Here is a 25,888-nt window from a genome sequence, read left to right on the forward strand (position 1 = left end):
CAGCCCAGCTCCAGGTTGAGCTGTTGTTCAGCATCTTAGCTGTGGAGGGCAGTGTCACTGGCCCTCATATGTGGGATCCGAACCGGGGCTCTCTGGCGTCCCAAGCCAGCTGTTAACCAACGCACCACTCAGCCGGCCCAAAAATAACATGATTTTAAAAGTAAGCTTATTTAGAATGTTAGCACACGCAGGCTCAGGCCATCTCCCTTAAAATGAGTTCCACTGCAGGCGGTCCCTACTGGAAAGCAACCAGCAGAGTAAGGGGGAGGTGTCGCAAAAGGCTGAGAAAGGGATGGAATGGAAGAATGGGAGGGAGAGGTGGAAGGGGGTGCCAAAGCCTGGGGAAATTTAGCCAAACACAAGCGGTATTGGCTATCTCCAAACTGTATGGCAGCTTGTAGGGTGCTTGTCTTTCTGAAGAGTTAAGAGTCTGATTTAAGAGTAACATGACATCTTTCCAAGAGAGGTCAAAGACTTGAGTGAAGTTTTGGAAGACTTTTATGTACTTGTCAGGGTCGTCTGAAAACTTCCCCAAATCACCTTCTATTTGTCTAAGATCCTGCCATGAAAAGGGGATCTGATCTGTAGCAGGCCCAAATTCTCCCGGCATTTCCTGTAAAGGGAGGAGATTTGCCCCATGCTGGGAGCACTTTAATGTAGGAAGTCCTGAATACATAGGGTAATTAGCTAGGGAGTCCCCCAAAGCCAGCTCTGGGGAGAAGGGAGGGTATAGAGTTTTGGGACTATCTTTTGACTGGGCTTTCCTTATGGGCAAAAAAGTCTGAGCATAGGGAACTTCTGACCATTTGCATTCCCCGTCTGCAAAACACATCTAGCTGTATGATAGTATTATAGTTAATACTGCCCTCCCGAGGCCAGGTTTCCCTGCCTTCTAATTTGTATTGAGGCCATGCTTCTGAACAGAAGAAGACAAGACATCGCTTCTTCAAAGTCTGGGGATCGAATTTATCCCAATGATTATGATACAATTCAGGGGAGTGGAGGCACGTGAGGGCCGATTGCCCATCTGTGGGGGAGGGAGAAAGAAAGGCGCCCCGTTACACTTCACCTCCCAATAACTCATCTGCAGCGTCCTCCAGACCTCTGAGTGGCCAGGGAAACCGCACGACCCGGTTCCGTGGTGGGTGGGGGGTCATGGCGTGCCAGGATTTAGTCGTGCCTTACCTGGGCAGCCGGCTCATGTCCCTGGGTGGGCACCTACCTAACTCCGTTATGTGATAGGAGAAAGGGACAACAAAACATTGATGAAGGCCCATGAGTGGGCAAGGCAGACAGAAAAGCACAGGTCATATTTACCTCTCTTTTTCATCCCGGGCGAGCCCCCAATAAATGATGTAGGATATTTCTTGTGTGTGTGTGTTCATGTATGTATATGTATATGCTGGCGGGTCCTGTGACTTAAACCTGTCTATCAGCTAATAAATTATTTCGCTGGCTTTGTTATAGTTTCCACCCTGATTCCCTCTACCGTGGTAATTTCCCTGATTGCCTATAATTTTCCTATTTCAGAATCGTACTCAGAGTCGCCATTATCTGAGTAAGAAAATTTTTTTCTCCATTGTGTGAAGGAACTCATTTTCCTGCATGTAAAGGAGAAAAGTGGCACAATGGAGAGAGACCTTGAGGAAGTCAGCAAATATCATGTGCCTTTTAAGGCTGCAAGGATGCCCATCAATGACTTCCTGGGGGTCTCATTTAAACAATTTCAGGGTTTTGCTGTATTGCAATAAAGAGAGGTGAAAGTAGCGCTTCAAATGATGCCACCAAAAATGCCATGTGAAGTATCTTGGCAATGCCGTATGTCACTGATGGGACACAGTGATCAACAACTTGCCTTATTTCACATATCAGAGATTGCTGAAGACTTCGTTTCTTGGGTGTGATAGAAGGGAAGATAGGGATGTAGCCTTTTAGGAATGAGTGTTCAGGAAAAGGCTTTTGGTTTCCTGGCTAAAATGATATAGTGTCTTTGGTTGCATGTCTCTGGTGGGACATGGGAAGGTTACTGTGTTGTGTCAGAATGCAGGGGGTGAAGTGGCTGGGATGTACTTTCATTACTTTGATTTTTTTTTGTACCTGAGTTTGTGCACTAGGTGCAGTCTGTGGCAAGGGCTGCAAACCTGGTAAACCAATAGCAAAGAGTCAATGTCTGGTCTGTGATTAGTTCAGATCTGAGATTTCCAGCTGTCTAGCAGCTTGTTTTGGGGAGAGGATGCCTGACAACCTGGATCCGGACTAGAGACAGGGCTAAGGATGCTGACCGGGCAACTGAATTTGTGCTAAAGAGGATTGGAGTGTGCCACTGAGCATACGCATTTTGAGAAGCTCTCATCCAAAGGGAGCCTGCAAAGGAGAGCTTGCTGTTGCACACAGAGGTCTCAGGTGCAGGCGCAATGATGCCTGTATGTGAAAGGATGCGGAGCAGGGAGGGTCCTGTGGGGGTGCATTGTAAACTAGATGGACCGGGACTGTCTGTGCAGGTGCTTGTGTAACTGCCTTAGATCAAGCCCCACTCGGGTTGAAATTAGAGCTTTTTTGAGCTACCTGCCTGAAATCCTGACTGTGTTCTCAGACCAACCAAGAAAGGCCACGCCTGTTGGTGAAGGTAAGTTGGAAGCTCAGCCATGACCTCATGGATAATATAGGAAGAGTTCCAGCTCTTCTCTTAGGACCCCAGTTCAGAATGAGTACCAGAGAAGGGAAGGTGATAATATGGTCTCAAAGTTGGCAAGAACCCGTAAAGGCCATTTAGTGCAATCCTTATATCTCAATTGAAGTCTCCAATATATAATTTCTCCTTCCCTCTGCTTGAACATCTCCAGAAATGGGGTTTCCTGATGTATCCCATTCACGCTCCCGCCATCTTTATTAGTCCTGCCTCGTACTAGACTGAAATCTGCCTCCCTGCACATTCTGATCTCTGGGCCAAGTCACCTCCTGCTGACACATGGCCCTTTTGTTCACTGAAGACAGCTCCTGTCTTCTCTCTCCACCAGTCCCCATTTGATGATTTTCACCCATTACTCTTGTTTCCCTCCTCTCCACAGTCCAGCTCGCCAGGGTACCAAAAGCTTTGTACAGTATTCCTGTTGCAGTCTGACCACTTGTTCCTTGAGCTGAAGATCATTTCTCTATCGACCCACATGCCATTTATGGGCAGATTGCATTGTTGACTCACCCAGTTTCCAGACAGCCTAAATTCAGCTGGAAGGTGCCCCCAACCTGCTTCACTCAGAACTACAGGGCCAGCCAATGCTTCTGACCTAAAGTAGTTCACTCACTGAAAATTAGGTCATGGTGGCACAGAAAGGAACAAAGTGGATGGTAGGAAGTTATTTGGTGTATTGTCTTTTGTTGAGAGCTTTAGCATCTGTTTTTCTTCTACATGTCCCTAGTTTATTTACAGATAATTTCATGTGGAGTTTGGGAACCTGAGAAAATATGGAAAAGAGACCCTTAAATGGGATTGAGGAATTGCATTAGTCACATGCATTGCTCACAATGAAGCTGACATAAGCTTGGGACTTCCCTTCTCTCTTCATGTCCCCCTTCCCTGCCACAGGTACCCTTTGGTTTAATAGAAGTCTGTTAATGAGGCTTCTGTTTGGTCCTACCGGGTGTGTGGATTGTTCCAGAAATCAATCACTCTATTCAACTGGGAACCTTTTGAGTTAATTTGGCCCTTTAACCACTTCATTCTTTGTGTGTGCGCTGAAAATAACAGGTGAGGAGGCATCAAATAAGCTGTCCAAAGCCTGCTACACTAAAAGAAATCCCAACAAAGTAAAGGTTCAGTATTTTAATTTTTAACATAAAATAAAAAGCTTCTGATCAGTTTTTTATTTATTCAGCATTAGAGAAAATATTTATTTGCTAATTAAGAGGGAATTGAGAGAATTGGACAGACACCACCTTTTCAATTATTATTTTTATTTTTTTTAGCTGAGCCATCCTGCCTCCTGTTGGCAGCTCAGCAGCAGCTCAGCTTGGGCCAGGAATCCAACTGATGACCCTGTTGCTCAAAGCTCACACTCTTGAGCGAGCTCTTAACCAACTGAGTCACTCGCCTGGCCCTGCCAACTTTTTAAAAAAGATTTTATTGGGAATTGGGGAAGGGGAACAGCCAAGTTGTTGTCCTTCAATCTTAGTTGTGGAGGGCGCAGCTAGCTCAGCTCCAAGTCCAGTCGCCATTCGTCACCCTGTCCGCAGCTCATGGCTACTCAGCTCAAGGTGCTGTGTTCAATCTTAGTTGCAGGTGGGTGTAGCTCACCATCCCATGCAGGAGTCGAACAGGCCACCTTGTTGTTAGGAGCATGTGCTCTCACCAGCTGAGCCATCCTGCCACCTGTTGGCAGCTTGTGGCACCTCAGCTTGGGCGCAGCTCACTGGCCCACCCATGTGGGAATCAAACCGGCAACCCTGTTGCTCAGAGCTTGTGCTCTTAACCAACTGAGCCACCCAGCCAATCTTGTTCAGGATAGTGAAAACAGCCTAAGACTCTAGAATCTTTGTGCAACCACAAATTATCAGTACAACCTGATACAAGCCTTCCACCCTTGGGCCTCAATCACTTTGTTAATAGGTAAAGGAGCTGGAGCAAATATCTATTATATTTCTATTTAACAGTCCTGGTCTAGAGAGTTACTGCTGCTGCACGCAACCTGAGTTCCAGTTACTTAGAAACCTCCCAAGGTTGTAACCTCTAAACTTGTGATTCTCAGCTTTGGATGCGCTTTAGAATCACATTAGGATCTTTTTAAAAAATATTGATCCCTCTCCTCCCTATGATTTGAATTCATCAGATACAACTCATAATGACTTTTCTTCTAAGCTCTGGATTTATTCTATAAAGCCACAGGGTATGATCATAAAAATTAGGATTCTGTTATATGAATGCCAGAAACATGTATAACCCCAGGTTGGACAGCTGCTGGATGAAGGGCAGATGCAACATTGAAACAGCCTTAGTTCAGACCCTCAACTAGTACTTAAGAGGAAAAGGAGAGCCTTCTCCTTAGCTCTTTGGTTGTTACAAATGAAGCAAACAGACAGGAAACGGTCACTTGAATTAATTGTTAAAGCTGCTGCTTGTTATTTGAGATTCTGAAAATCAGCTTACTGCATTCCATCTGTCTTCCCAGGGAGATGCTTGGCATTGTTTGGTCTGCTTTCAGAGAGAAAAACTGGGCTCAAAGAGTGTGATCATCTCCTTGGTTAAGGCAATTCCTTCCACCAAATGTTTATTATTTTGTTTTAATGGGGAGACTTTTTTTTTTTTACTCTTAGGTCTAAGGAAGAAAGCATAGAAAAGGTAGTTTGATTGGAATTGGACTGCCCTCTAGAATGGAGCAATCAGCCATCAAGTTCAAGACTGTAATAGGACCTCTTACATGAGCAGAGACAAGTGAGAAAGAGAAAAAAGGTACAACAAGAGTAAGGGAGGCTAAATGTACAGCCAGCCCAGCAGTTTCAGCAGTAAGCTGCGTCATAAAGTCAGTTGGGGTTTTACCCGAGCCCATGTGCCTGGGCAAACTTTATTTGCAATTTCGTTAACATCTTTTTAAATCAACATATTTTATAGCAATTAACTATAATTACAAAACTTAAAAACATTTCTATGGATAATTACAGGCCTAATTATTGTTCCTTCATTTTCAATTAATTCTAAAAGAAATTAACTGTGTGATTTTGACAAGCACTTAGTGTTTCCAAAACTCTATTACTTAAATTTGTTGTTATACATTTTTCACAAACTTTCCCCAATCTGAAACTGTCTATGAATGTTGGCTGTAAGTCTGCATGCCGGTCACACATTACTCTCACACCTATGATTGCTTGGAACGGAGTGTCAACACTGCCAAAAAAAAATTCTCAGCCCAGCTGAGAATTGGGCTCCATATTTCCCTATGGCGATTGTTTAGCCACTTGGCTGCAGGCCACCAAGTGAGTTATTGATTTTTTGGAACTCAGCCAATTTGAATTGCCATGATTGGCTTTCTCTCATCAGATGACTAGAACTGTGTGTTTGGGGGAGAGGAAAAAATGAAAACTACTAGTCTGTGCAACTTAACAGGTTTAAACTATCTAAAGTAAGATATTTGATAGGCATTGACAATAGGGTAGCTGAATGGAAGAAATACTAATTGGATTTCAATGTGTTGAATGAAATTCAATTAACTGGCCCAGATAGCATCTGCAGTACTGCTTGTGGTGGGCGGGGCGGGGAATTGGGGGAGTGAGGGGTTCGAGAGGGAGAGGGGGAAGGGGATAGTATTGATGAGGGATTCCAAAAAGTGTTATATTTGCAGTGAATTCTTAATAAGAGGGGCAGAATAAATGGGAGGACACAGAAGACTTATGACCCAATTCCAATTCAGATATTTGTTACCTATGTGACCTCTCATGATTTTTCAAAGGGAGAAATCAGATAATGTGGGTAAAAAAACATCCAGGACAGTAGTTGAGACCTAGTGTGTTCTCACTAAATGTTCCTTTTCTTTCTTCTCTTGAATCTTAGACTTTTGTTATTCTATAAAGAACTTAGTTTTAAAGATTACTTCATTCTGAGATATTTTATTTGTACTTATTTATCAATCAGTGGCATGAGAATGACCTATTATTAACTTGTAGACCCATATATATATAATTTTTTATATTTTAAAACCTTTTTTACAAGTTTTTAAACTTATTACTTATCTTACCAGGTGCTAAAATAATTTTTTTAATAATGTGAAAGGAATACAGTCATCCCTTGGTATCCATGGAGTATTGGTTCCATAACCCCTGCGAATACCAAAACCTACCAATGCACAAGTCCCTTATATAAAATGGCATAGTATTTGCATACAACATACACACATCTTCCCTTATAATTTAAATAATCTCTAGATTACTTATAATACCTAAACAAAGTAAATGTTATGTAAATAGTTGTTATACTGTGTTGTTTGGGGAATAATGACAAGGAAAAAAGTCTGGACATGTTCAGTACAGATGCAAACATCATAGGTCTAACTATTGTACATAGTACATGTCAGTGATAATATAACATTTTTTTCTGAATATTTTCAATCCTTGGTTGGTTGAATCTGTGAATGTGGAATCGACAGATATGAAGGGCCAATTGTGCTAGGATTGGAATACAGTTGCACTGGCAAATGAATGCATAGATTTTTTTTTTCTAGAATGTGTGCTGCTATTGTATGACCCTGAAAATAATTTTTTCTTTATAGGTTTTAATCACTTTGTCCTATTTTCTTGGAAGACGTTGATATTTGTTCTCCCAAGGTCTTTAGTGGCAAAGCAAAAAATAACGAGTTGCTTTTAATGTCAATACTGACAGTGATAAATGATGGCTGCTTGTTTGTATAGGGGTGAATGATGGGACCCATAGCTAATTACCATCCAGCTCAGCCTTCTTTCATTTGTTCTTCGGGACCACCTATGAGCCAATCATTAAGGGGATATATTCATTGTGATGAGTCATTCATTCAGAAAATATTTATTGAGCTCACTTATGGACCAGGAATTCTGCTAGTTGATGCATCCATGGAGATGCCACAGGCATAGCTCCAACCTTAAGGTGCCTATAATCTAACAAGGAGCTAAGACCTGTCTATGAACAATTCAAACACAAGATAAAACACAAAAGTATCATAAGAAAGAACAAGGAGCTACTGGAGTTCAGAGATGGAGCGGTTACTTCTGGTAGGGGGAATTCAGGAAAGGCTTTACTCATTCATTCATTCATTCATTCACTCATTCATTCATTCACTTAACAAGCACATGAACAGGAGACTATGCTAGGCTGAAGATACAGACACACAAAAAGCACTGCCCTCAAGGAGTTTACCTTCTAGGGAAAGGCAGATATCCAGACCAGCGACAGTACCCTGGGGTAAGGTTAAGTCTCACTGACAATTAAGGTCAGAAGTTAGTATTTTGGGGGAAGCCAAGGAAGCAGTCATGGTTGATGCAGATGTTGAGCTGGAGTTTCTTTAGTGAGTTTATAGCCTAGAGCAGGGGTCTGCAAACGTTTGAGATGGAAGAGCCACCAGGGATCAGCAAACTGCGGCTCGCGAGCCTCTAAAGTAAAATTGAAAATGAAAATAAAACAAAATTATCATAGTTTCATTTATAAAAATTGTAAAGGATATTATTCACATAATGGTGATTATGTAAAAATATATTTATGGCTCTCGAATAATTTTTAAATTGTTGTGAGGGACAGGATTGGCTCTTCCAGGGGTCGGCAAACTTTTGAGATGGGAGTACCCAAAGAGCTGCATGTGGCTCGTGAGCCCAGTTTGTTGACCCCTGGCCTAGTGAATATGATTGCCATGCATGTAAATAATTCCAACACTAGGAAAAAGGTGTTAAGTGCTTTGAGAGAAATTCAGACAAAAGGCTGTGAGGGAGGATTCAGGGGGGAATGTTTACTTCTAGCTGGGGCATCAGGTAAGTATTGGGTTGTCGGAAAAGTCATGACATATTTTTTCTGTTTCGTTGCAAAAATGCATCATGACTTTTCTGACAACCCAATATTTACCAAAGAGGTTGAACTGGAGCTGGTCTTAAAGGATTGAGTGGAACTTCACCAGGCAAAGGGGTGAGGGAAGGGGTAATACAGAAGGAACAGCATGAACAGTGACATGACATGTTACTAATGAATCCTTTGAAGTGGCTAGAGTGGACTAGGCTGGGCAATGACAATTTGAGGACAATACAGTGTGCAGCTAGATCATGGAAGGTCGCGAACACCAAGCTGACTCATTGGACTTCATTGAGTGAAGTCCAATGAGTCACTTTTCTTCTTCTGACTGGCCTTAGAATTGAGGCAATATTAATTAAAAGGTAGGGCAATGGAATTGGACTGCTTGGGCTCAAATACTGTCCCACCATTCACTAGCTGCATGAACTTGAGCAAGTCTCTTAGCCTCTCTGAGCCTTGGTTTTAACACCTATAAAATGGGTATGACAGTAATACTGTACCCCACTCAGGTACAATCAATGAGGACTGGTTTAGTTTATGTGTTTGTAGCTTCTAGAACAGTGCTTAGCAAGAGGGACTATATGTGTCAGCTGTTGTTAGTAGCAGTAGTAGTAATAACAATAATAGTTGTGGTATAAATGGTAGCAACTTTAGGGAATTCTTGTGTTGTGAACTTGTAGGGACATACTTAGGATGACCTGACCGGCTTCCAGAAACCAGTAGTGAACCTCAGGGCATATTTAAAAATGATCAATATTATCCTCTTTGCATAACTGTTGAGGTACATCTGAGTTGAGCCACGTACTAGCCACACACATAGCCAGGCCTTCGCAGGTCGAAATGGCCCAACCAGAATGTTGGCTGCCATGACAATGGAGACAATCAATATAACTTGATTGTCTAAACAATCTAGGATCAAGTCCAAGCGAGAGAGCTTCTGAGAGCTCCTCCATCTATGATACGTCATCAGCAAAACTTGAGAACAGTAGGGATCACCTGTGGTTAAACTTAAGGCTTTGCTGAAAGTCTAGCAATAAAAGAATGTAATTCCCATGTCCCAGGTGCCTTAGTTTTCACACCCCAACCTCAAGCTGAAATGTTAACATGAAAGTGTAGCCATTTGCAAGTAATACCAAAGTGTCCCCACTTGGGGGCGTATTCACAAGAAACAGGCACAGCCTGAGAACATTGATCTGCAAAGCTGTGGAGACTGTTCTTTCTCGTGTTGACGCTCTGTGCATTTTTGGGACACATCTGACAAGTCCAGCTGCATTTAGCAGGTGGCCTATGATTTAGTATATTTCCCTTGCGTGCCCAACTGTAGATTCAGCAGATGGATGTCATTATAGACATGCCTCTTTCTTATGGACTGCAGTTGGTCATTCCTAAGCACACAAGCTGTTGTTATAAGACAGAGAGTCACCTTAGTAAGTCCTGGATGAGCCCACAAATCTCCCTTCTCAAATGAGCGTTAGCACAGGGAGCTCAGAGTTCCCTTTGCAGATTCACAGCGAGCCCCTGGAAGTTCCTGAGACACATAGCAATTAGAATGTATCTCTTTTGGAGACCTCTGTATCTTACACTCTCAAAGCTCTATGCAAACATCATTGTGTAGGCTTAAAAGTAAGGGAATCATAGTGTATTGGAAAAAATGTTATTATATGTCTTCATCAAAAAAGGATTTAAAGCTGGCTGGTGTCAAGTATTGTGCCAGCAATCAAACAGTCCTCCAAGGATGAAGCCAGAAGTGTCTTTCTGCTCAATTTATTCACTTTCCATCAGAAAATGGTTCTTAATTTATAATTTTTGATAAACATCAATTAAACATTTACCTAGAAAAAAATTATGTTTGTCTCCTCAGAATTTTTTTTGAGAGGGGCTATTTTGGATGACTCATTTGTTTTAAAAAGTCTATCCTTGGAAGTTTTCTAAAATAAATGTACTTGTGGCAAACAGAGACTTCCAAATCATCCATAGAGTAGAGCTAGAAATGTAGAAACGAGGCAACAGAAGTTCAGTGGGGTTAGGTTCCGCGACAGAACATGGCATTAGGGTTTGAGCCCATTTGTATGACCCTGCATAAGCCTATGTTCAGACTCAGTTTCTTCATCTGTGTATAACACAGCATTGTCCTGAGGGAGGATTAATTAAAATACTATAATATATGGGAAAATGCGTTGTAAATGGCAAAGGGCCACTCAACTGTAAGGAATTGCTATTATTATCATCCCCATTCATGCTTCTACAGCTTATAACTAAGTCAGAGTTTGTCTAAACACATACATACATACATACATACATACATACATACATACATCAAGCAGTCATATCTCTTTCCCCACTAGATGGCGGGCGAGCCACTTGATAAAGTGCTTATGGGATTAGGGATCTAAAGAACCACAGCAATTCTGGTTTGTGAAGCAGTGCTGCAATGGACAAAGGGTGAATTAGAAATCATGAAAAACAGATGTTAAAATAAATCTCAAGCACCACCGGTTTGCAATTTACCAAGATTTTGTCTCTATGTGAACATGGTCTTTTTTTTTTTCTGACTTGGAGCAAAAGGACAGCTAAGCAATTTCTGCAAATAAGGAAAATGTTCAGCTCACTTAGAGTTATAGCTAACAGACTTAACGATTATGTATAACACCATTTGTCAGGCAATGGTTTCATCTACATCAGGGGTCAACAAACTGCTTCTGTGGAGGGAGGGCCAGATAGTAAATATTTCCAGCTTTGCAGGTTGATCTATTGCTGCTGCATTGATTCGGCTTTGCCTTTGCAGCCTGGAAACAGCCTGAGACACTAAGAAAATGAGTGGGCATGGCTGGGTTACAATAAAACTTTATTTTGGACACTTATATTTGAAATTCGTATAGCTTTCACTTGCCACAAAATATTATTCTTCTTTTGATTTTTTCTCACCATTTAAAAATGTAAAAACCATTCTTGGCTCAAAGACCACAGAAAAAATGGCCACAGGTTTGATTTGGCCCTCAGGGACTCTTTTGCAGATCCCTGGATTAAAAGCTTTAATAGTCTTAACTATCAGATTGCCAATCTTCTCAATTAATATCAATAATTTTTTTATTACTTTCATAATAAATATTTCAATGTGACTGTAACTTTTGCCATGAATAAATTAAGAATCCTTGTCATATTTTTTGCCTACCTCTCAATATAGACTTATGTCTTGTTAGACTATAAACATAAGAATTCAAGTAGTCGTTGCATTGTTCCTAGCGTTGCCAGAAAAAACAAGACACAGCTGAATTTGAATTTCAACTAAACAATGAATCATTTTTAAAGTATAAGTGTGTCCCATATATTGCATCGGACATACTTATATTATAAAAGTTCCGTACTGCCGTGTATAATGTGCACTTTTTTGCCCAAATTTGCGAGGGAATAATAAGGATGTGCATTATACATGGGTGGTACTAATTCTGTATCTATATGTTTTTAATTCTTTTATTTATGCTTATGAGTTAAAAGTGTAATAATAAATAAATGCTAAAATCTCTTTATAATACAAAAACCAAGAACCTAAATATAAACAAATAAAAATTTGAATTAAAAAATTAAAACAAAAGATTTTTTTCCCTGAAATTTTGGGCCAAAAACGTAGGCATGAATTATACATGGAAATATGGTATTCCTTGTTTATCTGAGATTCGGTTTTAATTAGGTGACCCGTGTTTTTATTTCCTAAACCTGGCGTTCTTGTACTTACGGACTTTGCCTGTTACTCATTTATTAAAGCCTTAAAAATAACTCAAGATCTGCAAACAGGACTCCTAAAGCAAACTATGTCTTTAGAAATTTGTGGGAAACATACACCTCCAACTCCTGGTTGCTTTCAGTGCTCGTTAACACATTAAAACAACCGTGTGGCATAAACAGGCAAGTTTCACATCTATTTTCCAGGAGCATTTTCCTGAGCGGCCAGGGCCAGTCTCACTTGGATAAGCCATTTTAATTGCTTTGTAAGAAACCCAAAGAAATTGCTTCAGAGAAACTTGAAGTCTTATAAAGGGGTCCGGTGGGAACAACAAATCCAATCCCTCCCACACCCCCCAGGCTGGTGTTTTATGGGGCTAGGCTTATTTTAGGCCAGTTCCCACCAGAAACCCCACCCTTCTCTAAACACTTTTTCCCACCTCTTGATGGAGATTTCAAGTGTTCACAGGCAGTATTTGCTTTAGTGGGTTTTCTTTGTGTGTGTACTTGTTACGATGCACTACTGGTACTAAATATTGACACATATTTAATTTGCTTGGTGACTTTTCACAAAAGACAGCGAATGCTAAATCCTACCCAAATCTGATGTTCCTTCCAGCTTTTAAGATCTGCGGCCTGCCCAAGCGATCAGGCGGATCCGCGACTGTTAAACTACCATCGAACAACAAACCGTGTGGAGTCGCATGACTTTGGCCTTGAGATGGTTAATTCAGAGGGCCTCTCGGCTGCCGCTGCTGGGACCGAGTTGGGGGTGGTGGTGACTGGTGTAACTGAGGAAGTGTCCTCACACGCAGTGAACGGGTCAAAAGTGACGGCACACAGTCCTCCCATCCCTGCGGGGGACCAGCCCGCCCTGCACCGAGAGAGTGGACCTCCAGCAAGCAATAGCAGCGGTGGGCGGGCGGGCAGGCGCTGAAGGGGCCACACGAGGGGGGCAGGTCTCTCCCGAGAGCGGCCGGTTGATAAAGGCTGCGCGGAAGGACACTGCTTCAGAGTAAGCGCGCTGCAAACACGAAACGCATTCTCCCCAGAGGGGAGCAGACCGTGCCGTGGCGGTTAGAAGAGGAGATGGCCGGGCCTGGAGCGGCCAGAACCAGGTAAGCCGACGTCCTTTCGGTATTCCGCTTTCACCAAGCTGATTTCCCCCGGGGTGCTGCCACTAATTACTCTTGCGGAGCAGCGTGGGCTCCCAGCCGGCCAGCCAGCCGGAACAAGCCAGTCCGGCCTCCTCCTCCTCCCTATCCCGCGGCGGCCCACGCCTAGATTCCCTAGCGCCTCCTCCGTGCTGCCTTTTTCTCTACCTGCAAAAATCATGTCCTTCACTTATGCCTTTCCTCAACTCACCAAGGCCTGGGCAAGGGCACATCTAGTGAGGCACTGGCCTTGGGAGCAAAATTTAAGGGGGCACCAAGACACTCAGTAATCAAGATGAAAAATTTAAATGCAATATCTCTAAAATTCAAAGTTAGTGCAAAAAAAATTCCACGATGCACAACATGTGAAACTGTTCAGTAAACTCGTGATCTGACCTTGATTGGCCACACTCGCCTCACCGTAATGCCAGGTTTTGCAAATCAACTGTGAAGTGACTGCCTCTTCTCTGTGTGGCCCCAAGTCCCGGGCCTCAGTGGTACCTGTCTGTGGTCTTTTGTGGCAATGAGTTGTGTTTTCCTTGTGTATATGCCTCCCCGGCTGTGCCGAAGGAAGGAGGGACTTCTGCTTCACCACCTCAAGGAGCACAGCCCAGTGCTTCGCCCACGGAGGCCGTGGGGACTGGATGGAGTTTGGAGGGGACTGAAGGTGAGAGCTCATCCCACGCCCCCAGGTTGTAAAGCTTTGCGTTGAAACCACGGAAACCCCATTGAAGTAAGGCACGAGAGGAAGCTGTGGTTCCTTAATCGGGGCTTAGGAACCCGTTTAGAACTGAGTTGAATATAAATGCTTTAAAGGAACCACAAGTAGCAAGGAAGGGCTTTTGACATTATTTTTGCAGAAAGAAGGGTGCCTCTGCACTTGGGGACTCTTTGTTCTTCTTTAGCCTGCCATGAGCAATTCCTAGTATTGCAATCCAGTGTGAATTTGCAATGATACAAGCACCTTTAATGAGAATCTCACTCCGCAATTGACAGTGCAACTCCCCCTAACATTCATTATTTTACTCACAGCAGGCGGCAGGACACTGTGCTAGGCGCGGGTTAAAAAGCTGCTTTCAATTGTCAGAGCGAGGAGGCATTGTATGCTGCTCTATTGTTTGCTGCCTTTGAGGTTAAGAGGGGGCAAATGGCGCATCCAGCCTCAGACTTAGGAGACAGTCTGGTTGTGTTTCAGGTTGGGACCTGGCTGGCCACTAGGCCCATGAATTTGCTGGATTCCTGAAAGGGTTCCCTAACTAAATGCTTCATTTTGTCTCATGCAGGCCAGTGAAAATGAGATGAGAAAGAGCAAATGGAGGAGGAGATCAGGAAACTATTGTTTAAATTTATGTGCCTTTTCTTAAAAAAAAATCAAAACAACTTTGGAAGCTTTGAGCATGGCCAACACCCAAAGAGATGAGGGGGGGAAAAAAGGGAGTTTGTCAAAACACTTCCCCGACACCTGGGCCTGCTAAGCGAGTTTGTTTCCGTTGAGGAGTTATCAAGTCAACATTCTATTTAATGTGAAAGGGGAAGAGATTGGGGAAGTGCCGACATTGCGCACCGCAGACAGCCTTGGCTTTTCGCATTCCTTTGCTGCCCGGGTTTAGCTGTTCCGTTCTGCAGCCAGCAGAGGGCACTGTTGCTACATAGACCCCATTTTGACTTTTTTGGGGAAGAACTTTCAAAGCTATAAAAAAATACTTGGATCCAGTAAGAAGTATACACGATTTTCTATGAAATTTTACTGTGAAAAATAGATTATTCTTAAGACCTTAAGGACGGCTTATTTGATTAGTGACCCATTGAACCATAGAAGGAAAGTGAAGATGTTTCATGACTGTCTTTGTTATCAAAGATTAAATTGCAAGAACAAAACAGCAATGTGATGATAACTATCAGCATGATATCCCAAAATTGTTTAGGACACGAATAGTTAGGACTTTTTCTCTTAGGAATGTGTGTGTCGAGATTAGTAACAAGGAAGAATAGGTCTGATTTATCCTAAACACCTGCTTTTTTATTCATTGCATACATAAACCCTTTCATTGATAGCAAGACAGTTAAACGTAACTCGACTCACCAAAGTAATCGGGCATCTGAAGCCCTCTATGATTTACCTCAACAGACTTTCCCAATTTTGTTTTTTATTAACCACTTCTGTCCCCACTGTGCTTCAGCCCATCTAACCTAGTCCCCACACTTAGCCAGCATTGTCCTGCCTCTGCCTTTGCTCCCACTCACCTCCCACTCCCTTGCCCTGTTCTCCACACACCGGGAGTCCTACCCGTTCTTCAAGGTCCAGTTTAAATGCTAACACTTGTGCATGTTGCATGCAGCTCTTATTCTCTCTAAGCATTCATGCAGTAAAACGAGGACCTGTTCTGTGGCCGATACTGTCAAGGCATTCACAGATTATTAAAGCAGGGAAACAGATGGCACTACAGTGACATGGCATAAATTCTGTAATCAGAGAAAGCATGGGAGGGAGCCTCTGAGAGCTCCAGTCAGTTCTGCAGAGCCAGCCAGTGCTTCAGAGCCTGCTGGAGGGAGCAGTGGAAGTTTCCTGGAAGAGGTGGTGCTTGAACTAGTGTTGAAGGTTAAAGAAACCTGGATGGTTGAAATAGTCCCTTAACTGGCTAACATGTAGATTACAAGGGAAGAGGTAGTGAAACATTAGACTGGGAAAGTAGGCAGGCACCATTATACAAAGGGAGGTTGAACTTGATTCAGTAAGCCACAGGGCCTCATGAGAGTGATTTAAAGTGGAGAAAGTACTGGATTAGACCTCTATTGTAGAAAGGTTGTCTGGAAGCAGTGTGGTGGATAGGCTTGAATGGCAGGCAGACAACTTAGGAAGTTACACACCGTTCTTCAGATGAGAAATGCGAAGGGCCTGAACCAGGGTCAGTAAAGTAGGAATGGACAGAAGGGGGCAGATTAGGCCCCCATAATACATTGTTTGTAACCCTTATGGAATATGTGGCTTTCTACCTTATATTGTGTTATATTTATCATCCCTAGAAGACTAAGTTCCTTGAGATCAAGTTTTTATTTCTCAGTTCATTTCATTATTCCTCATATCACATGGCCTTGTACATGATAAGCTCTTTGTCAGCATGAGTTGACTGAGGGCAACTAATGAATTTCTGAAATTTTATATCATGAAGGTTTACTTTGGAAATGCTCTATTATTGCTCTTTGGTCTCAAAAGTCAGTAGAGGGCCAGCTGAGTGGCTCAGTTGGTTAAGAGCGTCAGGTCTGAGCAACAAGGTCGCTGGTTTCATTCCCACATGGACCAGTGAGCTGCACCTGAGCTGAGCTGCTGCTGAGCTGCCAACAGGTGGCAGGATGGCTCAGCTGGAGAGAACACGTGCTCCTAACAAGAAGGTTGCCCGTTCAACTCCCACATGAGATGATGGACTGTGTCCCCTGCAACTAAGATTGAACATGGCACCTTGAGCTGAGCGGCTGCTGGCGGGGCAACCGGATGGCCCAGTGGTTAGAGCGTGCGCTCTTAGCAACAAGGTTTCCAGTTTGACTCCTGCATGGGATGGTGTACTGCGCCCCCTGCAACTAAGACTGAACAGGGCACCTTGAGCTGAGCGGCTGCAAACTGCTGATGGGCAGCCGGATGGCAGTTGGATTTAGAGCTGAGCTAGCTGCACCCTCCACAACTAAGATGGAAGGACAACAACTTGGCTGTTCCCCTCCCCTAATTCCCCAACACTGTTCCCCTTCCCCAATTCCCCAATAAAAAAAAATCTTTAAAAAAAAGTCAGTGGAATGACATCTTTATCATATTAGTAAATGCACTGTGGCTAGTTTATCTATTTTAAAAAATAAGATTTCTTATGGAAACCTCACCAATGGTTACCATTTATGGGTGTTGTACTTTACAGTGTTCAGTCATTCTGATGATCTGTACTTTTTGAGCTCACCACTTGTGTGCTACTGTTTGAAGATTTTTGAAGGGAGAGAATGAGCTCTGCACAGCTGGTATAAAAGCAAACCCCTTAAGACCAAATGTCCTATCATAACAGAAACTGCAGTGCACTCAATCCTATTTGTATGTACAGACCCCCACAGGGTGTGGCATTTAAAAAATTCCTTGTTCTCGATTGAAATGCCAACAGTATAAAACATCCTGAGATCACCCTGCCCTTTTGGACACTTGAGCTGTGTGAGCCCCAAGGCTCAACCAGCTAGGCTTTGTTTCTTATAGAAGATGCCAGGCCGCTTAGACTCACAAGGACTAGAAGAATGATATACTCTCATTCTTAAGAGATGGACTTTGGAAAAACACCTTGAGAAGTGGTGCACTTGGTTGCACTAGTATTTATTATCATCCTAGCAGCTTTAAGTCTCTGTATAGCTTGTAGAACTGAAAAGTAACATGGGAAGTTTATTTCAGAGGCTTTATTCTTCACACTAACTTGGTTCCAGAATCTTATAAAAGTGACATACCATTAGCAAGGTCAGAGGATGAAACTCTGACCCAAAGTGAATGTTATGGGTAGAAGTATATTCTACCATTTGAAAGTAGGCTGAATGAAGTTTTACCCAGTGATTTAGGATTTAGTTAAACATATAGTAGTCATTCTCCCTACCCAGGGTTATCAGTTTTTATGCCCCTTGCTTGCTCTTTTTTTTTTTTTTAAGCTGAGCCACCCTGCCACCTGTTGGCAGCTCAGTGGCAGCTCAGCTTGGGCCAGGACTCGAACCACGAGTTGCTCAGAGCTCAAATTCTTGAGTGAGCTCTTAACCAACTGAGCCACTCGGCCGGCCCCTGCCCTTGCTTGCTGTTTATTTCCTTTCATAAATCTCCATCTCTTGTGTGGTATTGAAATCTTTTGTTATTAGTATTACACAGTTGAACTGTCCCCAGCTTTAAATTGGTTTCAGGTACAATAGCTATAAAGCTTTTGTTCCCATTTGGTAGAGAAAAAGAAAACTTGAAAATTGAGTCCCTTACCTTTAAATTGATATTGGGATTCAGGCTTCATAGTGCTTTAGTATTTAATCTATTGACTTAAAGTGAGGAAAATATTTCATTTAAAGTGGTTTCCCTTCAGTGATTTGCTGTTCTTTAGTTGTAACTCTTCATCTTGTATATAACCTGAAAAGGCACTGATAGTGCCAAAAATGTAGCCATGAAACATGAGATTATTACTTCATGCACTCATGTGCATACATACACACACTTTTTATTATGAGAATGTTCAAACCTAGAGAGAACTAGAATAGTGCAATGAATGCCCTCCTACCAACCACTTGGATTCCACAGTTGTTAACATTTTTTCATAAAATAAATTACTGATTACATGATAGGTGTATTTGCTTCAGCTTTTCCTCCAAAAAAGTGAATACAGAGGGTGCCAAAAAAATGTATACACATTTTAAGAAAGGAAAAAACTATTAAAATTGTAATACTCAATATACACCAATAACAAAAGATGAATACAAGTCACATTTGACTTCTGCAATTACAAGAGGTGCTAAAAGTGGTTACCATCAGTTTAATTTTAATAGTTTTTTCCTTTCTTAAAATGTGTATATTTTTTGGCACCCTCTGTATAAGTAGATGATTTAAAGATGAAGCGATAGAAATGATTTATGATATGGAGGGATGGTGAAAGAAATGAAAATTAAAACAAAAATGAGATACCTTGTTATCCACCCTCTGCTTGGCACAAATTATAAGAATTGATAATATTTCATGTTGGTGAACTTGCGGGAAAAGGACTCATCTACTGGTAGTGAGCATGCAAATTGGTACAGCTTTTGTAAGGACGACAATTTAACGTATGTTATTATTACCCCAAATTTCTGTTCTTCTCACTAGCTTATCAGCTAGTTATGCAGACTGCCTCTGTTCCTGACTTCATTTTCTATTTTTGTATCTGCTTTCTCCTAGACGGTGATATTCGTGCTTCTCAACTCAGCCTGGTAGCCTGACCTTGACTCCTGAGTTTCCTGATCCCTTCACAACTGCAAGTCATTCTCATACAAAATTTGACTTTACCTAGTTTGCACCTTTGAAAGTTTTGGAACAATATGCAAATTCAAGTCACCATCATGTTGTCTTGCTGACTATCTCATGTGACAAGACCAGCATTTGAGTTGCTTGCTTCTGCCCTTGTTGTTCTTCTGCCTGTTGCTCCCTCTGCAGCTGTCTATCACATACATGTGTAGTCATACAAAAGATGTCTGCTTTTTCTATTTGTCTTATGAATGTTGTCATTTGCTTCTTATATATTATATTAGTGTTGTGTACCACTCAGCGATATAAAACTTTGAATAATTGTAAATTTGCATAAGTTTGGGTAAGAATGGCACCTAAGCAGAAAAACAAGAAAGTAGATGATAGAAATGCAAGACAAGTAAAGAGGGCAAGAAAGGTGATACGTATTGCAAACAAAATGAGAGTTCTTGAAATGTTCGATAATGGTGAAACAAAGACATAGGGTGATTTTTTTGGTGCTGATGAATTCACAATTTGTACAATAAAGGAAAATCAGAAAGGTATTAGGTCTAGTGTGTCAAGGGGCACACCAGAACCATTGAGAAAAATCACACATAACTCGAAATCCCAAAATATAGAAAATGGAAAGAGATTTGCACTTGTGGCTTCTAAAAGAGAGAAGGCTGAATAGGCCTCTTTCTATATGTGTAATCCCCCAGCGAGCCTCACAAAAAATGCAAGTTTAAATTTCGATCTGGACGAGAAGTTCTAACATTTATCGTGAGTAATGGGTGGTTGGATAGGGCTAAGGTATGCTATGGTCTGTATGAAAGAATTGGTTGGCAGAGGAAGCAGATCATGAAGCTGCTGCAGAGTATCCTGAATACCTGAAGAAACTGATTGAGGAAAACGGCTGTTTGCCTGAAGAGGTCTTCCATGCTGACAAAACGGTCCTATTCTGGAAGCACGTGCCTACTTGCATATCTGCGGTGAAGGAGGGGGAAAAGACCAGAGGCTTCAAGCCTGGAAAAGGCAAGCTCAAAGTTCTACTTTGTTCCTATGTAGACTCTTTGATTAAATCCGTGTTGCTTCACAGATTTCGAAATCCATTATCCTCTTAGAAGAGGATGCGAGAAACACTTTCCTCCTTACATGATGGGAAACTGTAACATTGGGATCATTGAGAAACGCTTTTTGGGCTGGTTTTTGAAGTGTTGTGTTCCTGAGGTTAAAAAACATTTAAACCAAAAAAAACCACAAACCTTGAATTCAGTGTTGCTGATTCTGGACACTGACAAAAGTGCAATAGTAAATGCTTCTTATGTTAAAATCGTCTCCATTCCTCCCATAACAAATCCAGTCCTTCAACCCATGCATCTGGGAGTGCGAAAAATGTTCACTATGTATTGTCCTTGGCATATGTTTGACTACCTTGCAGATCTTATGAGAGAGACACCACAACTTACTGTGAGAGAAGCTTGGCAAATTTTCTCCATTTGTAACACTTTAACGATAGTAGAAGAATCAGTGAGAAGGATAAAACAGTCAACCGTTAATGGAGCCTGGTGGACACTTTGGAATGAGATTGTAACTGATTCAGAAAGTTTCCTTCCAGTGGTAGAAGAAATTGAAAATATTATAGCATCTGCAAAACGTTTAGGTGGTGAAGGATTTGAAGACATTGACTTTAGTGACGTTGCTGAACTGTTAGATTGTCATGCTCAGAAGATGGTTGAGAAATATTTCAGAGATGTTATCACATCAGAAATTGATAAAAGAGGTCAGCATAGGTTAACATCCAGAACTTGAAGAATGTTGAAGTACCCACTCTGCAAATCAAAATGCCGTGATGATTCAGAGGACAGAGATTTCTTCGATGGAATATTTCCTGCCTGACCTTCAGGCAAGGCTTAAATGATTACCCACAATCCTCTAAATCAGCAATACAGACAGCAGGCAGAGAGGCTGCACACAGAGAGTTGAACCTTGGGATTGAGACTCCGTTCAGCTCTGATGGTGTGGTGATCCGCGTGCCAGAGGATGAAAGTGGAGCAGAAGACTGAGTTTACTTATCTCCAGACAAAATCTAATCTCCATTCTTTCCCTATCACGACTGCCATAGCCAGCATTTCATTGATGTGTAATTATCCTCACCTTGAGATCAGAGAGAAATAGAAATGAATTGCCCAATAATCACTGTTGCTAATGTAAATTTCATTTCATCAAGATTCACTTTACTTAGGGTTTTATGTCAGTGAACAAAGAATTGTCTGAGCTTTCATAATACTCTCCTCCCTGCCCCAGTTTCCCCCCAAAGCTCATACATTCCACCAACACAAATTCCCCTATGATGAGGGTTTGGGGAACACAATTCTAGTACGTAAGGTGGGGCTACTCTACTTGGTTGGACAATATGATTTTGTACCCTTGATCCTGAAATTTATATGAATTCTGTTTAAGCCTAACTTGCTATCTCAACAGAGAAGATCCAAACCCTCTCCTTTTAACTAGTGGGTATGAATTAATTTGTTTTGCAGCAATTGTATCAGGTCCTGAAAGGCAGTATATTTATAATGGATTTCTGGATTTACTTTGGTATCTAATCAAGGAGGTGATGCTGCTAGAATTCATTTCCATCAATCTTCTCTCTTCCCATATCTGGTCTTCCCAGTGACTGAAACAGTTAAATATCTTCCAGAAAAAGATATCGATACTTCCTTTTCCCTAAAGGTGGCAGAAATCCTGTAATCCCCCACCCCAGCATGGAGGTCTGAATTATAGGCAACCTGTATCTGAGTTTGAAGTGATCAGAGAAAATGGAAAGATATATAAAAGTTAAAAGGGCTTACTTGCATAATTACAGTTGAGATGATAGACATTCCTCAACAAGTTCAAAAGAGGCAGATGAGAGTTGAAAACCCATGATAGAGTACTTTGGAGCTAGTGACTCATCACAGTGCCAGAGGAGTTTCTACTCTTGCTCTAAGCCACAGTGATCCTCAACACTGACTGCACATCAAAATCATGATGGGGACCTTTGAAAAAAAGACAGATTTCTAGGACCCTTCCTTAGACACACTCAATCAGGGATGGGGCCAGCATCTGGGTATTTCAAAATCTCCTCGTCATTATTTTATACACCCATGATTGCAAACCACTGCTCTAGATCTAAACAGACTTATAATAGAAAGTATTTAATGCAAATAACATGGGCTCAAGAGCTAGGAAACCCTGACTTCAAGTGTCTGCTCTGCTACTAGCTAAATGGATGGTCTTATTCAAATCACTCCACTCTTACCTTGTCTGTAAAAAAGGAAAGAAGAGGACCTGTTTCTAAGGTCCTTCTATCTCTAACATTGTTACCTTGAGAGAAAAGTGTTTCACCCTCATTGGTTGATTTTGTGAGTACCCAAGCCCTTTCATAGAGACCAAGGTAAGTAGTAGTATTACTGTATTGTGTTCTTCTTATTTTAAAAATTGTGCTTGTGGTTCAAGCGTTATCACATTTTAGTCCTTCCCAGAAAAGTTAGGCATAGATACCATAGAAAAAAAGTGAAACAAACATAGCACAAGCATCTTGGAAGGAAAGAGAGAGAGCACCTCCCATGAGTTTCTTTTTATGTGATAATTGCTATTTTTCTTCTGAGTTACAGGGTTTAGGGAAAATAATGCATAGATATTTTGAGGAAAACACTTTAACATTTTGTATCTACTGTTTCCGTAAACTAAAACAAAGAACTCTGTATGGTTCTGGTTTCAAATTTCCATGGATACTTGGCATAGTCTTACTCATATCTAGAGGTAAATATTAAGTCAGTGATTGTTTTATCAGTATAAACAGTGGTTCTATATGCCATTAAAGAATGTGCTTTCACGATTTTACCATTCATTGAGATTCCTGCATTGGCAATTTTTTCACTTAATTTGACCGGAATTAGAGAAATAAAATTTTAAATGAAACAGCGTAAACCAGGAACTGTTGCTATAAAATAATGTAACAGGAAACTGACTACTGTATGATTTTAGTTGTCATAGGAATGCCTAGACTTTGGCTTGATACATGGAAACATTTGTCTAGGGCCCAGGTCATTTGAAATAAAACATTGGAATAAATTTAATTCTTGGTTAAGTCAATATCCAGTTAAAATAATCTAAAACGTATCATTGATGAGGGTAATAGAACGTTTTAATATGGTTGAGTTTAACAAGTCAGCAGAACTTGGAGGAAGGAGGATGTGAAAGTTGGTAGAGGCTAAGTGGTGGAAAAAGAAATCAACAACAGAGATTGATTCAAGATGGCAGATTAGAGAAATATAAAACTGCAAAGAAAGAAAAAGTTAATGACAACACTGCTATGTAAACAGGTGTTTCTTTTTTCTTTTCTAAGTTAAGAATAGCCCCCAAAACTGAAAAGCTAAAATTTCTTTTAGTATATTTTATGTCCAGTTTGAGTTTAAAGTCTTTCTGTTGTCAAATGGCTCAGGTAAATTCTTGTGTTCAATATTATGAAGTGCATGGAAATTTCCTTCCCAGACATATTTAACCACTGAAAAAAAGAAAAAGAAAAAGGAAAAAGCGTGGGAAGAAATGGAGCCCAGGCTGCTGAAATTTGTAGAAACTATTAGAAAACTGGCATTACCTTTAAAAAGAACCTTTTGTTTGTTGAAAAATCCTTCAAGTTCAAAATGCAGAGGAGGTTCTTTGAACTAGATATTGAATTACATAGCTACCACCACCTGAATGCTAATAAAGGGCTTCTACCGTGTATATAGCCTAAAAGAATGTGAATCATATTTGTACTGTGAAATACATTGATCATTGAACTTTACATAGTATTATTACCTCTTAATGGCCTTTGATGTCAGTGTGCTCTGGTTGTTTATCTAAGAATTTAGAAATAAATGTGATGTGCTCTGAACAAAGTGTATATGTTCTTGAAAACCATAAAATCAAAGAGAAAATAGATGAAAGGATAAATAGTATATTTTATTTGCATGAATAACAAATATTGGAAATTAACTATGAATCTAGTGTACTTGAGACATTACACTTCATCTTTCTTGCATTGTGATGTAAAGCCTAAGATATAATGAACTCGTCATTGCAAACACCTGGAGTTGGCTCTTGATGAATTGGCAGTGGTAATGATGAGTGCAATAATGATTCTTGAGACTTAAAGTGAGGGTCTTGCCACTGGCTTCCTGTGTGCCCTGGGCTGGGGACTCCCTCTTTCTGTGTGAGGGGGCTCTTGGGGCTCTTGGGGTATGAGAAACCAGCATGAGGCCTAACGCTTTGGAATCAAACCTGTTTTTAGTCCTGTCACACCAATTAGCTTTGTGTCTGTGAGCATATTTTTTAACCACTTCAACCTTGGGTTTCTAATCTGTAAAATGGGGTAAAAAATACCTGCATTATAGGATTGCTATAAGATTGTATCAAATGCTTAGTACAGTGCCTGGCCCATAGTAAGTACTCAATAAATTGTTGCTGTTATTATTATTATTATTATTTGAATAAGCATTATAGAACTAGAATATGATTGTTTATTCCTGTCTTTGCAAAATTTTAATGTTTTGATATTTCATCGAATTTCCCTTGAAATAAAGTATGCCTAATGGTTTTGAGAAAAGGAATAAAAAATGATTTTTACTATTTTTCTTTGCTTCTGAAAGATACCTGAAACAACAATTTCTTTGTTCTTATGTTACTCCTTGACCTGTGGTGATTCCATATGCTATATTTACAATGTGGTTATCATTGCATGATATTTATTTATCTAGCAATGAAAGATAATGACTCTTTCACATCCAGAGTATTCCTATTCTCTAGAAAATAATCCACCAACTTGGTTCCACTTTTAAGATAATTAAGTCACTCTGTGTTTATAGGAGCTAAAGATAAAGCTATGTAAGACCTGTTTAGCTTAAACCACAAGTTATTAGCTCAGCTGCCTCTGAGAGAAATTGGATGTCTAATCATACTGGGTGAGGACAATGCCTCATAACTTAGCTTCTGAACTTTTTTGTATTTCATGTATTCTGTGTTGGCCTTCAAGAAGTTTAAAATAATGATATTCCGAATGTGGTTTGTTCATTTGTAACTCTAATGCTATGTCTGCTGAGTAACAGAACTGTCACTGCCATAATCCAGGTCCCCAGTTAACCTGGATGACCATAGTGGCCTTATAACTCACATCCCAACTCTTTCAGTGTTTGAACTTGGAGTCTTTGGTGTTCTAGTGTATCTATCTAGTAGTCTTCAGTGTTCAGCACCTTGCTGCCTCACTTAACTTCCCATGTGCACAATTCAAAGTTTGTTGAATTGTGCAAAGGTCTTCAGGGTCTTCCCATTGTCTCTGTATTCCACTACTTAACCTTTACATCATGGCCCTGTCCTGCTGTGCCGTCACCAGTGTTGTCTGCTGTAGTTCTCTTTCATACAATATAGGTGGTAGTTCCTGTCTTCCTCAGCCCTATCTAAGTACTAAAGATCTTCAGCCTACAGGTCAACCCTGATCTCTTAAGCTTGTCACTTAAG

At 41.1% G+C, this 25,888-nt stretch overlaps 1 long non-coding RNA gene across 11 annotated transcripts in view; it reads left to right on the plus strand.

The window, feature by feature from the left end:
• Window positions 1-24,269, plus strand: part of LOC109375174 (uncharacterized) — a 52,388-nt gene extending 28,119 nt beyond the window's left edge. For 9 of the 11 annotated variants that reach the window (XR_002122518.1, XR_002122519.1, XR_002122523.1 and 6 more), the window contains 3 exons: window positions 12,852-13,350; window positions 13,957-14,053; window positions 19,304-24,269. This is a non-coding gene — a long non-coding RNA (uncharacterized LOC109375174). The remainder of the gene's footprint in view (window positions 1-12,851; window positions 13,351-13,956; window positions 14,054-19,303) is intronic. The other 2 variants (XR_002122524.1, XR_002122528.1) reach the window with 2 other exon arrangements.
• Window positions 24,270-25,888: the final 1,619 nt, after the last annotated feature.

This window comes from Hipposideros armiger, unplaced genomic scaffold, assembly GCF_001890085.2.
Source record: "Hipposideros armiger isolate ML-2016 unplaced genomic scaffold, ASM189008v1 scaffold_908, whole genome shotgun sequence".
NCBI lineage: Eukaryota > Metazoa > Chordata > Mammalia > Chiroptera > Hipposideridae > Hipposideros > Hipposideros armiger.